The 15,684-nt window shown below is 40.7% G+C and overlaps 1 pseudogene; it reads right to left on the bottom strand.

Annotated features, from left to right (window-relative positions):
- The window catches only part of LOC115330647, a 28,593-nt pseudogene extending 13,519 nt beyond the window's left edge, over positions 1–15,074 (bottom strand).
- Positions 15,075–15,684: the final 610 nt, after the last annotated feature.

Here is a 15,684-nt window from a genome sequence, read left to right on the forward strand (position 1 = left end):
AAAGAAAAAAAGCGAAAATAAATACAGCTTTGATGTCCTTGATATTTATCGCCTTTGTTTTCAAAAGTGAGTTTTGGGGGTTTCGAAGCTCCAGCATTATGGCACACATTAAGCGACGAATCAGGTTCGCTACACAGTGAAACGGTCAGCACATCAGACACTGTAGAGGAAACGTTTTGCATGTCGCCGAATAAAAGTGCGTAAAATAGGGGAACCCGTGGGCATCTGTTGTCACCCAGTAGATAATATTTTACGTAATGAATTGAATTCAAAACAGAAAGCTTTCCGCAAGATGGGTGTCGGATTTTCTTAATACGTAGCTAATGATCTGCATCATTCGGCAATGCTCCGATTGAAAAAAAAAACGAAAAAAAAAACAAAAAAAAACATAAGAGTACAGATGTTTGCATGCCCTCACACTTTATATGTTTCCCAAAACTCAAACGGTTTTGGCTAGAAAGAGATTTCGGCCGAGTGAAAAGGTAACAGAGGAATTCAATTGCGAAAAGCTGGAAAGACCTTGCATCAAGTGCGTTGGTCTTCGACGGGATTTTGTTTTCAAATACCATAACTTGAAATGGTTTTGTTTTCATTTCATATTCATTTCGGAAACGTTTCGATATATCCTACTGTACTCCCAGGAAACACTACTAGCACAGGAGCTACCCTGTCATGGTAAAATGTTATTCTGCTTGGTAAAAATTAACGACGTAGTTACGGGGATCACACCATATGGGGTAAAGTGTCGAAGGCGGCTCGAGCAGTGCGCAATCACTCGATTCAGGCTCGTGAGAAAAAACAGCTAGACGAACATTTCAGTATTAGTTTGCGTCTAATCACTGCGGTGCAGTGAATAGCCCAACTGTGCATTATGATTCAACGAGAAGCCAGGCTCTTCAAATCGACCGCAAAATTCGGTTTCTAAACTTATCGCGTTACAACTTTTGCAGCGTTGCCCACAAATGGTGCATTTTTTTTTTGTAAGCTTTGCAAAGAGCAAATTTACCTGAGCAAAAAGTAAAGAAAGAAAAAGGCTTAGCTGCTATGGAAACGCAGCGACGCCAGCGGGCTTCAAACAACACGGCGCCGTTTCGCACGGGAGACAAGGGACGGCGCAACGAACATCGCCAACGAACGAGCATACGGCGCCGACAACCGGCGTTTTTAGCAGACGATATTTCGACTCAAAAGCGGCGCGCGTTCCGCAGGCGGCGACAGTCGCAGAAACAAAAACAGGCGTGGTAAGAAGAAGGAACTACAGTTCCTTGTCTGCTAAAGATGTCGTGTGCTCATTCGTTGGTGGCAGTTGGCGTCGCGACCGCTTGCGCCATCTCTTGCCTCCCGTGCAATACGGCACCGTGTTGTTTGAAGACCGGTGGCTTCGCTGCGTTTCCATAGGAGCTAAAACTTTTTATTTTTTTAATTTTTCCTCAGGTAAGATCACTCTTTCCGAATTTTACAAAAAAAAGAAAAAGAAAGCACCATCTCTTGGCAGCGTTGCACAAAATCGTATCGCGATAGGTTAAGAAACCTAATTTTGCGGTCGATTTAAAGAGCCTGGCCTCTCCTTAAGTCACCCTGTAGTAATACTCCTCCGACCTCCGCCAAGGTTTTGCCTCTTGCCTGCCTAGAATCCGTAATAGAAGATCATATGGCCACTTGTACCGCAAAGAGATAAAGCTAACTGTGCTCGTTTCAGTGAAAAAAAAATTCTACGACTGCTTTTGAGAGAAAATAAAAGCTAGTCCATGTTTTAAGGGGTTATGGAAGTCAAAGATTTGATCTGAGGGGTGGGTAATTTATTGTAAGCCCGAAAATTTTGGCACGACCGCCTTAATCTATCCCATATCCTTCGGGAGCATTGCATCGCAATAAGGAACTAGGATATGTTATCTGTGCCTCAACCGCACAACTAGACCTCAGGAATTAAATGATCTTGCTTACCCAAAGAGCATCAGGTAGAAATCGGCAGGCCTTTTGAACGTTGTGTTTTTGGTGAATTGTCCAAAGGCTTTTAGTGACTCAGGCGCTGAGACTACATTATCTTCCTCCACAACGAAATACTCATCTCCTTTCGTCTGTAAACATAAATAATTAAACGAAAATATTTATATTTTATTACTTTTTCAATCACAAATTAAACCGCCGTTATCATCTAAAAGTAGTACTTTCTAGATGCAAAAATGTCTCTAGCTCTAATTGTTCATAAAAATCTGCAATACTTGGCATTGAGTCTACTAAGTAAAATAAGCTAAATAAAATATACGGACCTTTGCGAAAACGAACTAGAAATGAGCTAGTTTTGTTTTGACAGCGCCATCTGTCGCGACAAAAATCAATAGTGTACACAATTTAAATAGAAAACAAATGGCTGCTTCGAAATAAAACCGACGGCTTTGACTGCGCGAACAGAAGCGATTTTGGAACTTTGATTTAGACAGATAAATCCCCTATTGCTGTTGATTGGCACGATCAGTTTTTGACATATGTCCGTTTTCTTATTCATTTACGCGGTGTTATATAATCGCGATATTAAAATAGTGCAAGGTCACGTCGTAAACAAGTGGTTTCTTTGTTACCCTCACCGAACCATAGGAATCATTCTTCGCAACACAGACCGACGCTCCTTTCTTACCTCGTTCGGGACCCCAACATACCATCAGATATAAGATATGTGCACAGGCATGCACTAGTACCCCCCCCCCCCCCTTCGCCCCCCCCCCCCCCTCCTTTCAGGCTTGTTTGGAACCATTTTTATGCATTCGATTAGAGGGATACCATCTGTTTGCGACAAACGTATCTTGGTTTTATCTCTCACACATCACACACTGGTACAACGAATCGACTGCAACGTTTTTCACACACTTATTTCTCCGGGTAAAGCTCTCGGCAATGCCTATACTTCAAAAGAAGCTTGAGCATAGTTCAAAAATTAAAAAAAAAGGAAATGACGCCACTGTGAAAACGTACGCAATCTCCGCCATTCTTCTGACTTTTTTAGCCCACTCGCGGGGTCGCGCACGTACGGCTCCCTCGTTGTTAACTTGAAGCAAGATGACTCTTGTTTGGGCCTCATCTCTCTCGATTAAATCAACGAACGCGAAGGGGTTCGCGTTCATTTTTCCATGCCATGCCCCCATACGGTTGTTGGTTCTGTGTCCCCTGTTTCCGTGATGGTGCCACCGCTCCAGTTGGAAAATGTCCTCATCCATGTTCCGTCAAAGTAATCAAGCAATTCAGTGAGCTCCGGAATACGAGAAATATATGCTCCGACGCAGAAACGCCCAGGGGCGAGGGACTTCAGAAGGCGAAACAAAGGAAAGTGCCACGAGCTTACGAATGAGCGCCCTTAGCTGGCTGTTTATTGAGTATGCGCTATGAAAACCAGTCTCTGAACGTAAGCCCACATTTTTTGCGCAACAATGAAAATGGCACCCTCGATAAGCAGCTTGGGGAAACACGATGCGCAGACCACCAACAAGTGCCGGCTCAAAATCCATCAGGAAACTTTCAGGGGTCAAGGAAGGAATCCCAGCAGATGTGAATGTAATTATAGCCCTTCAAACGCACGGGCATAAATTTGTAGCTAGCCGACCCGACAACAAAAAGCAAACGGCTGCGCTAGGCACTCCGTCAGTTACAACTTGCAGAGTTACAAGTTGGTCACACATGTAAGGTACAACAAAAAATGTCCCGTCCGCAAAAAAAAAGTAATTTTAACTGACGACAGCCGTTGCATGCCATCTCGTGTTGCGAAGACAACTATTCAAGACGAGGGTCTCTGCGGTCGTCGATGATCAAGAAGGGCTCTGCTAGTTTTTTTCTTTTTGTGGGCGTCGTTGTCTTGCGGAGTGTCAGCTGATAAAGGAACCGGTGGCTGCGCTGAGCGCCTTTCTCGATACATCAAATCCTTCAGGCTGGCAAACGTGGGCACATCTGCTGCTTTTTCATCTGGCACCTAAAATAAATTTAGTGATTTCGTATAGCGAACTTTGCCTGATAATTCGGAGGCGTGATAGATATAATAATTTGGAAGTAAACTGCTGAGCAGGTTTGGAGAAGTTCCTCGTTAAACAACCTTGGCATGGGCGTATTCGAGTTGTGTGCTGCTGATGTTTTCAGCGCCAAGCGCAGCTGGTCCCTCACAATCCTCGGCTCGTCTGTTGCATGGTTATGGACGCCTATAAGTAAAAGGAGCGTAAATGTGCAATGGCATGTTAACGGCCCTTAAGCATGTTTCTGGTGGCGCTAGTAAGATTAAGTAAGAAACGATACAAATAGCAGTGGTTTCTATCATGCATAAACAGACCGTCAAACACAATTCGAATAGAGCAACTTACGGGATCTGCTTTTCACGTTGTCCTTTTCAGCCAAAATCGAAGCCGCGCATCCTTATGAATAGTAACGGCAACGAGACGAAACCATCCCGTTTGCTTTCTGCCGCTGTTTGTGACATATGTAACCTTCAAGGTAAGGGCGCTTTTCTTCTCTGCGTTTCCTTTATACAAACCCGGACATCGCCCCTGACTGATGTCTCACTGTTGATTGAATCGTGTTCTACTTCGGAGTGCAATTTTTTTTTTTTTTGAGTGCGAGGGGGACATAGAGTTCCGTGTTTTGACACAAAGACGGTCCAGCTTTTTATGACTCAGCGCCAGTGTTGCGGTAACGCGTTACAAGTAACGACGTTACCGCTAACGCGTTACTTGTTTTCGGTAACGCGTAACGTACTTGTTACTTTTTTCAAAACAGTAACGGGTAATGTATCTACGTTACGCAGTTCGAGTAACGGGTGACGGATTTACCTTACTGGTTACATTTACTTCCTAAATCTTAAAACTAAGTTACACAAAATTTTTCTCGTGCTTCCAGGCGCCAAGCTAAGTGATCTTTAGTTTTGTTTGCGTTTTTTTGTGAGTGTTTGTGTCAAGCCATAAAAAAATTAAGTAATTATGTTAACTCTCTGCATAGACATAATGTTTCTAGAAATACAGCGATTAAGTATACCTTTAACGTGAAAACTAAAAAAAGTAACGCCCAGATAATGTGCGTTACTTTATATCGGTAACTGTAACGCGTTCCTTTTATTTTCAAGTAATTGAATTGAATTGGCTTTATGTAGACACTAGGCCTACGGTAACAGGATAAAAGGCAGATAGCTCTGCCTGACGTGGGCCTATCACCCGCTTACAATGCTCAGAAGCGAAAACAAAAACAATAATCATTAAAGATTACAAGAAGATACAATATCACATCAGCAACAATCAACACAGCATGTTTTGTACAGAGCTTATACAATCGTTAGAGCACTTGATACTTTGGAAATAAATGAGACAGGTAATACAACTCATACACAATGAAAATATAGTCTAAAAGTATTTACTCAACATGACATGAGAGAAGGTACCGCTGTAGACTAATTTTAAAGATGTGTTTTGTTCCACAATTTGAGATTATTTTCCTAACGGCTGGATATTTATTTAAGAAATCAGGTATCAAGTATGCTATCTGGTGATGTCCATAATTCGTCCTAGACTACTCTATAATAGACTTGTCGGAGATTGTATTGTGTATTACTAGGAAGAAGTGTGTAAAAAAAAAAGGGTGGGGTCACTAATTATTTTAGGTGGTACGAAAACTTTTTTTTTAAACATGAAAGCCGCTTACACTCTAAGAAAAGCCCGTACGTCTACTTTCCCGCACAACACTCGGCGAGCCAATCACCGAAACTTTCGGAGGCAGCTCAGCGAATGACGATGCCGAAGCACATTTTTAGACCAAAAAATGCAATCTGAGTTGTGACATTATTTAATATAAAACGTCAGGATTGCATTGCTTAATGTCACAGCTGAGACTGCCTTTTTCTGGTCTAAACATATGTTTCGGTATCATCATTCGCTGAGCTGCCTCCGTAAGGTGCGCTGATTGGATCTCCGAGTGTTGTGCGGGAAAGTAGACTCACGGAATTTTTTTAGAGTGTACAACTCCCTGTAAAACCGAATTAGTGCGCTGCTTTCAAGGAGGAGGAGGGAAGGGTACTGAGAAGAGCGTATACTCCTTCCTCCTCCTTACCTCCTCATCCTGCCTGCCACTCCTCACGGTTACGCCAATGGCGCCGTTGACGCCGACGCCATCGGCGTAACCGTGAGGTCACGTGACCCTCGTGACCTCACGGCGGTCATGTTATCTCACAAGGTTGACGTGACGTCGCCGGGGTCACGTGAACTCACTGGAGTCACGTGACCTCATGGGGATCACGTGACTTCACGGGGTCAACTGACCTCACGGGGGTCACGTTACCTCACGAGGTGACGTGACGTCACCGGTGTCACGTGACCTCACGGTGGTCACGTGATGTCACCCGGGTCACGTGACCTCAAGGAGGTCACGGTACGTCACCGGGGTCACATGACCTCACGGGTGTCACGTGCCTTACTTTCACGCCGACGGCGACGCCGACGCCGCTCAAGCCAGAAACTGGAGTCTAAGATCTGCGATCCAAAAGAACGGTGCTGTGTGGTCAGTATGCTGAAGGTTTTCTTTACAACCTATAGCTTTTGTTTTCGCACAACAAGCAACCTATCAATATTTTTTTTTGTTGTTGAACCCCAAACTAATAACAGTAATAGAGATGAAAGTAACTAAAGTATAATACAACTGACGTTTTAACCAGCATGGAACCAGCAATCTAATTTTGTATAAAACACAAATAGATCTCAAGATGCTTGCATGCATTTTATTAATATGTGGTGTCCAGCTCAAGTTTCTCCTGACAACTCATAAACGAGCACACGCTCGATCACCGAGTCTTGGAATTTTTAAAAACAATTTCACGATCGTCAGGTTTACCTCGTGGCTTAAAAATTTCATATTTTGTCTTCGTAACATTTAACTGAATTTCATTAGAGTAAAGCCAGTCCGATAATACATTGAGCCACGTGTTAGCAGTAACTTCTAGATGACTTGAAAATGGAGCAGAAAAAAATAAGCTCGTATCGTCGGGGTACGAAACTATTTCAGGAGTATTTCAGGTACAATATTATTATTATAAATAATAAAAAAAGAGGACCTAAAATAAACCCCTATAGAACCCCATACGTAATTTGTTCTGGCTTGGACCGGTATCCATTAAAACACGTATATTGCGACCGACAAGATAAGTAACTACGTACAAAATCTAAAGCAAAACCTCGAATTCTAAAAAAACGGTAGTTCATAAAACAATATATCATGTTTAATGAGATAAAATGCTCTTCTCTAGTCTAAAAATATTTCAGTGGTAAATAGTTTATTTTCAAAATGCTGATTAATTTTTTTTGATACTGAGTAGCACCATTTCTGTAGATTTTTTTTCTTGAAAACCGTATTGCTGCATTACAAAGACATTTCTTTCATTCAAACTGCTAATGTTGCTAATGCAATGTACATGTATGCTGTAGAGGAGAACACAGTAGATGGGCGACAGCTATGATTGGTATGGCCTTGATATCACCTGCTGCAATGAGTAACGTATTTCGTTACTTTTTTTCGGTAACGCCTACAATACTATTGCAGCGCCCTCGATGCACCTTAGAAAAATGAAGAATGGAATTCCGGGTCCCGATTTTTGCTCGACCTCTGCTATTTCCCCTCTGAATTTACAAGTAAAATATGTTACACGACCTTATGTCACGTGATCTATAAAAACAATATTGTTTCTCAGCTAAATATATCGGAAAAAGTGATGTCATGTGACTTCGTCACATGACCTTAACGAAATTTTAATTTGGCCACTAGATTTAGCTGCAAATTTGACGCCACGTGACCTCAACACCTATTCAGTTTCTCCGCTAAATTTAGAAGAAGAAATGACTTCCCGTGACTTTGTAACACGTGGCCTTCACAGGAATTCAGGAAAAAAGTCGTCTAAGTGGGAAGGGTAAGTACCTTCCGGATATTTTTATCTATTTTACTGCCGTGTCCGTTCTCATTTTATACAAATTGCAAAACGTGTGGTAGTTTCTATAGTAACTAATATTATTTTCAATATTTACCTATTATATAAATCACAATATTTAACATATTTTTGCCTCCGGTACACTTGTGTAAACCTGCTCTGCACCACTATCATATGAAAAACACAACATTGTATCAAGTTGACCAATACATTATTCTTGCAACCCAGAAAACATGAGCGTTGACAGCATGGTGGAGAATAAAAGTCTGGACGATTTAAATCGTGATTTCTGTCATGATTTCAAAAGTGCTTTAAATCCATGCCAGTTTCACTACAATATTTTGAATAAAAACATTTCCACAAAAAAAAAATCCCAAAATACATTTTTTTAATTTACTATTTTTCTATCATGCGATGCATTGCATATTACTTGTTTTCTTTTTAAATCAAGAAAACGCTAATAAAAAAAAAATCTCATAACGCATTTAAATCAAGCATAAAGCAGTCGTCTGACCAAATCGTAACCACACAATATTAAGCTGATTTTTTCATTACAAAGTCAAAGTTTACTAAAAAAAAAAGTCACTTAAACCGCACGTTAAATTTGCAGTAATTATTTCTTCCACATTCTCTTCAGTGGTCGGATGGATTTATTAGTCAATCTGTCGTGTTCAAAAATACATCTAGTGATCAAATGCACTATTTTATAGGAATGCTAATTTAAAATAAATTAATCTGGTATAACGCAAATGAATCTGACTTAAATCATCGGAATCCAATAATTTATAGTTAAACAAATAGTTATTGTTTTCCTCTCATTCGAGTCCCCTTGGCAAAGCGGAATCTCATCCAAACGGCTTCAAATAAAAAAGTCGACTTTAGATGACAAAAATTTTGTTTTCTTCTAAAAATTTTGAGTTTACAATTGTGTTGCACTCTTGGCGGCAATAACAAGGCTTTCAGATTTAAAGATACCAACGTGTGGGGGTTCGACAAAAAATACGCACCGGAAACCGGAATATTCCAACAAGCTGGAGGTTTATTCGGGGCTTGCGAACCGTCTTGAAGATTGCATTCACCTTCATGGAAAAAAATAAGGCATTCGAACGGGTGTCAGAACTCGGAGCAAGAAAGCCTCAATAAGCACTTTTTGTTTGGTCAAAGAAAGCTGACATTACTATATTATTTCTGAACAAGAACAAAGGTAAACCATACGCACGATGTTCATTAGCCTTATGATGTATCGAGCCTGTATATATTTGCTTTCCTTGAGGGACTTGTGTATTGCACTGTCAAACATGACGTACATTTCAGGTCGCCACACGCTGGGTGGCTCTGCAGTGTCACCTAGAAGGTTTCAAATCATGGCATGTCCTCAGTGCTCCGCAAGTTTAGAATTAACTGTGTAATCATTTTTTTTAATATGCACGATGCGATATAAGTTGATATTGTTTTCTGTGCAAGATAGTGAAACAGTCTCTCCAATTACAAGTTTTCAAATTCATTATATCAACAAAGTGCGGTCTCGAATTGTAGCTACTCGCTCAGCACGTGCTGACGTCTACCGAATTATTTGAAAGCAAAAACCTAAAGCAGAAAAATTGGGGTTTCTACCGTGTAAAGAAAATTGCATCATAGTTAGAAAATGGCAAGTATGTATGCCGCGCATGTAACTAGAATTGCAACCCGCTCCTTGGTGTTTGTAGAATTGGTTGAGAGATCTGCTGAGCAATATTAAATGTTTTGAAAACAAAATAAGCTTACTTTTTGGCAGTAGACTTTCATCCGAACGGTCTTCTACGGGAACTGTAAACATCATTGGGATACTGAATGTAAAAAGTAATCAGAGTCCAAGGTTATAGCTTTTCAAAGGCATGCTTCTTCAGCAAAATTATAGAGGAACAGTTCATGTTTCTGTCAATTAGTTTTTTTTTCTTTTTTGCTGGCCCATTTTTGCGGTTTTCGTCCTTAAGATATCTTCTAGATAATTTTCTCAAATTGTTACAATATCCGATGCCAGCGCATATGTGTTTTTCTAAATACCATCACCTCAAGACCGAACCATGCCGAAATGAAGTAGATAATATTTTTGTTTGAAAGAAAAGACGACGAAGTGATATTTTTTATGTGTTACCTAAAAAGTCGGTATAATTAAGTAAAAACATAAGAGACGTTAAAATTGTCAGTGTATTCCGCGTCCGAAAAATCATTTGTAGAAACATATTGTTTCGGAACTGTTGAGTGCTACCAATTAAATTATTCGGGAAAAAGTGAACGGCAACTTTGAACGCACTTAAGGTGTGTTAACTTGAATATAAGGATATCATAACTTTTTTCCGACTGCCAAACCAGTGACCCCTTCCGTTAGCTCAGAAAGTGCTAATTATTGGTACGATTTGAGATCATGCATACTGTGATACTTTGAATACTCTGAACATGGGATTACATACCCAGATCACTAATACAGGAGCCGTTGAAATGGTGCAAGTAAAAAAAAAAATAAGGAAATACTGTGGGGCTGTCGCCTTTTCAAGCACTTCACTTTTTATTTTCCAATGATAATCAATTAATTCGCTCATTTCGCCACCCATTAAACAGAATTTGTTATAGAAAAGAACGGGAGGTAAATTAATTCATCGAGAGAATAAATGGCAAATAACTGAGAGTGTACCAGTATTGACACCGCACGCGAAGCGAACGCTGAAGGAAGGAATTCGGTCGTACATTCAAAATTTCTAATCATTTTTGCTTCGCTAAGTCTAGCCTTTAAAGGTCGAATTTTCATGAAATATCTAGTGTAGTGACTGATTTTGTCACTTACTTTCCAAGTGGATCGCCTCCTCAGGCGTCGGGAGCGGAAATATGCTGTGAGGGATTCGGCCGGATTTGTCATGTATTCGCAATGGCTTAATTCCGTGTGTAAAGTTTAGGTATCCTTCCTGTTAAAAAAGAGAAAGATTTCTGAATAGTGCAAGCATTGCCCGTTGCAGACCGTTTGTGAATCGCTAAACAAATAATTTATCCTTAATAAAAATTCAATTGGTGAGGAAGCAATTTATGGAGAAAGTATTCTAAATATATAATTTAAAGTTCTCATAAATAATGATTTCTAGACGCTGCGGTGGTGTGTACTTCCAACATGCTTAATACACTTTCATTTTTGCGAAACTTAAAAAAGCGCTGCAGGTTTATAAAATGTTCACGAAAATCTATGTAGTTAACAAATACAGGATTTATAAGTAACGATTCCATATCCTCCAGTTCATTTCTATAATCTCATGCATTGTTCCTATACAAATATATACTTCAAAAATATTTGTACATACCATTTCAATTCCCATATTTGTTTCAGTAATTGTAAAGGAAGCCTTGTGTTTCGAATTTTCATAAACACTATTACGTATGTCTGTAGTATCCATCTGAAAACAACATATTATGAGCAAAATTACTGTGGAGTGATCTTCATAACACTAGCAGCTAAAATGCTAAACGGTTACTTGTATAGCCAAGCTATTTATGGCTAGGGTTTCGTGGATTTTTTGTGTGCGTGAACAAAAACTCAGTTTCCAAATTTGGTTCAAAATTGCTTCATTCTATGCAAAAGCTTTTGTCTAATCACTTGCACATGCATTTTCAGTAGATTAGTCATCAATCGGCTCCATTTTCAAGATCAGCAGACTCTCAGGTAGATAACGAAGGTTTCTAAAACATTTTGCGCTGTGCGACCCGCGTCAGCTATGTCTACTCTCGCACCCGCCCTCTCCTTGTAGTCGCGCCAAGCGCTTGCGAGCCTAGTTTCCGTTCCTTCCGCTCTCCCGGATCGACGATCCCGTCGCGCGTGTCTACTTTCCGTCGGGTGGCGGTCGCGGGCGGGGGTCTTTTTTCATTCGGGTCATCACGATGACCACCGATAAAGACAATTAATCTCGACGTACTTTTGTTCAAATTCTTTGACACGTCTGTGTCATGAGCTAAACAGCTTCGCTTGTCATCCACCTTCACAGACTGGAATCGCTCAAGCTTTTTTTTTTGCAAACTAAGGCATTTTATAAAAACACACTAAATGATTACTTCCAATGAATTTTGCAAGACGCAGAACGAATATTAGGGTGAATGGTTCCATAAATCATCGAGGAACTAAAACTTTCTCAAAGAATGCAAAAAAGAAATCGTGGGAGTCGGCACGTCATTTAAACAAATGTGCGTTACTTGCGAAATATCAGTGGAGACAATTCTGCTTGAATGGTACATTCAAATGTACGAAAACCTCTAAAGGGACGAGCGGACACATCAAGTAACTTTTGAGTGAATAAATAGGTGGATTGTTTATTTTCTAATTAAATTAAGTGAATTTTAATCAAAGAGGCGGAAGCATGCTTTCTTGTAAAAGGTAATCTTTCCTTACCAATTCGTGATTCACCTCTCCATACCTAGCCTCGGAAAAATACAGACGGTTCCCTAAAACACTGAATTCTTCCAAGTCTATGACGTAGTCTTTAGAAAGTCAAACAGCGCCTCTTGAGTTGCCGCTTCTGCTTTCAATCAGAACCGGATACACGACACCTGGAACGTAACCGCTCCTGTTATCCGACGCTCCATACTCGCAACAAACTTCTCGGTAAAGACGACAAAAGATAACGTTGGTCACAAGTCACGGTGTTTTCCTAATAAAAAAAAATATCGTAAATAGATCTCCCAGCAAAGTTCTCTTTCAAAAACAAAGGACAATTAACTCAACAAAAATAAGAAAGCTCTTCTGCAATGACAAGACGTTGGAAACGTAATGCAATAAAAGAAAACCACGGGAAGCAAGCCTATACTCATGTGACTATATCGAACGGAACAAATATGGAAAATCGGGGGAGGGGGGAGGGGCATGTTATAATCGTGTTTCGTTAACACTATTTTTTCTTTCATATGTATTTCTTAATATGCAGCTCATGAGAAGATATGCTACTTCGCTAGACTTCAAAATGCTAATAAAGTGCCAGAGCACATAAAAGAAAGAAACTGAAGAATCTAGATTACCTTGTTGCTAAGCTTTTGTTAATGATGGTTAAAATCTTCATCTTTTGTACCACGCCTACGTTCCTGTTCTTCCGAAAACCTTTTGGATATCTGTCAAACGTTTCGCTCTTCATCGCTCTAATTGTATGGCACCATCATGAATGAAACATCGTTTTGGGACGGTCACATTTATTTGGTAACCCCGATTGGTACATAAAATCTGAACAAACACAGGCTAAGAAAAGCGCGGACAGTTATTTTCTCAAATGCCCAACAACGTGAAAGGATTTGTGGCAGTTTGGAACTCGGCAAAACAGAAACATTACGTGATTGTGCATTCCGTGCACGTACAATGTAATTGCGTTCCGCATTAATAAGCTACATTTGCATCCTCTCTTAATTTGTAGGTGTAACAGGAGGAACAAAGTGCATGGTCTTTACGTAGACCTGACGTACCTCAGACCTTGAATACGGGAACAACTGCCTCCTGTATGATGACCTCGGTGTATCTTTCTGCCTATTTGTGACGCCCTTAGCTGGATGAACTCGGGAGTACGTTGCCTTTAGAACTCGTCTGTGACTGGTGCGTTCAGGATCCTATCGCACCCATACCTTCAAAGTAATCCCGAAGTGTCCACTAACGACCTCACAGGAGCCAAAGCGTCATGCTGTTAGATGTCGCAACCCTTCCGCTTGGTGCTAGAATTCCCGGCCTTAATTACGATGGAAAGCTCGCACTTTTGGCTCCTACCACCACCGATGCGGCACCGTTAGGATCCCGGCCGACGGCATGGAACTTATATGACGTCAATGCGCGGAAAAAGACCGACAACTTTTTTAGAACGCGGAACGTGGCTTTCGTACTGCTGGCTCCAAACCATTCTATGGAGCCACCAGTACTTAAGAACGCTGCTTAAGCTAAGTTGCTTTGACAAATCTATATAAAAAAAGAAAAAAATAATTAACATATTTGGTTAAAAGTACAAGAATTACGTTCGCAACTTCTATGTCACAGCTTTAAAAAAATATAATCACTAGGTATGCGTTAACCTAGTCGCAATTTTATTTTGCTTGTGTTTTTGAAGACATTTAGATGTAGTACCGGGTGTATCATGTAGCGGCCAAACTCTTTAAATTCGCAGCGAAATTCGGTTTCTTAACCTATCGCTCTACGATGTTCTGCAGCTTTTCTCACAGGTGGTGCATTTGTTCTATAAAATTTGCACAGAGCGAACTTACCTGAGGAAAATGTAAAAAAAAAAGGCTTAACTCCTATGGAAACGTAGAGAAGTCACCAGTTTTCAAACAGGGCGCCTCAATGATTGAGGATCGGTTGCTTCGCTGGGTTTCCACAGGATTTAAGACTATTGCTTTCTTTAATTTTTCCTCAGGTAAGTTCGATCTTTGTAAATTTTATAGAAAAATATGCGCCGCCTGTGGGCAACGCTGCACAAAGTCGTAGCGCGATGGGTTAAGAAACCGAATTTTGCGGTAGATTTAAATAGCCTGGCCACTACTTGATACACCCGTTAGAATACCAACGTATTAAAGTATACGAATCAACCCGTCCTGGTTATCGGGAGATATAGCGGCATATATTTATAAGAGGCCTCTCTTTCAATCGTTGACAACCTAAGTGAAGGGCGTGCTGACTGACGATCATTTGATTATTTCTTCTCATCCATTAGTATTGCGGTATTAAAGGATAAGAACACGGAGGAAGCAATTACGAGGTAAGAATCAAGATTATAATATTAAGCCACACCCTGCGCGTCTTATTTGTCAGCGACTATGAAGGAATCAATAAATACAATCAATGGAGTATGTCTATCCAAGCCTATTTAAACCCTGCGCCTTTCGGGGGTATGGTGCATGCCGTAATACAAGTCATTTATCGTCTGCAATATTGTGTTCGGAAGTTCTATGATAAATGTTTATCGTGCCCAAAAACTCCGAAATTTATGCCCAGCAGAAAAGTAAAATTCGATTTTACGTCACTTAAAAAAACGCCATGCAGAAGCGTCTCCGTAAATAGAGTCAATACATCACCGGCGTGAGCAATAGCAACGCTGAAAATAATGAGTGTAGCCGAATACATTTTCCGTCCTAAAAACGTGCGTAAAGGAGAGAAAAACACTTGGAAATGTAAGGATGGCTCTGTCAGGAACCTTTTTAAAGGGTGGAAAGGTTAAGTGCCCTTTAAAATATTACACAAAATGCGAGATAATGAAAACAACAATTCAAATATCGTACACAGGAAGTTACATTTGTTATGTTGTTAAAGACAGCTTTTGCACGAGACGAGCATTAACACCGCAACTCACCCTTTTCAAACGTCTGAGCCATCTCGTGGCAGTCTCAATAGCTCCAATTTCTCCGCACTAATGATGGTGATAGAAGATCAAGATTGTCTACTTACAAACACTCTCGATTTTGTGAATCAGAGGCGACTTACAAGGACCAACTTGTCAGAATGGATTCTCCGCTTCTCTGTGGCGTCCTTTCAAAGACGCTCGCCTCTCCAAGGGTGCAGAAGCTGCGTAGCGCCGCCATTAGAGCGTCGAGTTTGGCTCTGCACGTGGTAGGTACACTAACATTTGAAAAGGGTCCATTGAAGCGTGTCAAAAAGGAGACGCCAGCGGTTTGCTTATCGCGGTGGAGACTAAGCATGGCTTCCACTGACATCACATAAGCGGCCATTCTGGTGGCCATTGCTTGCTGAGCACGTGGCTTCTACATCA

This window comes from Ixodes scapularis, unplaced genomic scaffold (assembly GCF_016920785.2).
Source record: "Ixodes scapularis isolate PalLabHiFi unplaced genomic scaffold, ASM1692078v2 PGA_scaffold6__148_contigs__length_123643588, whole genome shotgun sequence".
Taxonomy (NCBI): Eukaryota; Metazoa; Arthropoda; class Arachnida; order Ixodida; family Ixodidae; genus Ixodes; species Ixodes scapularis.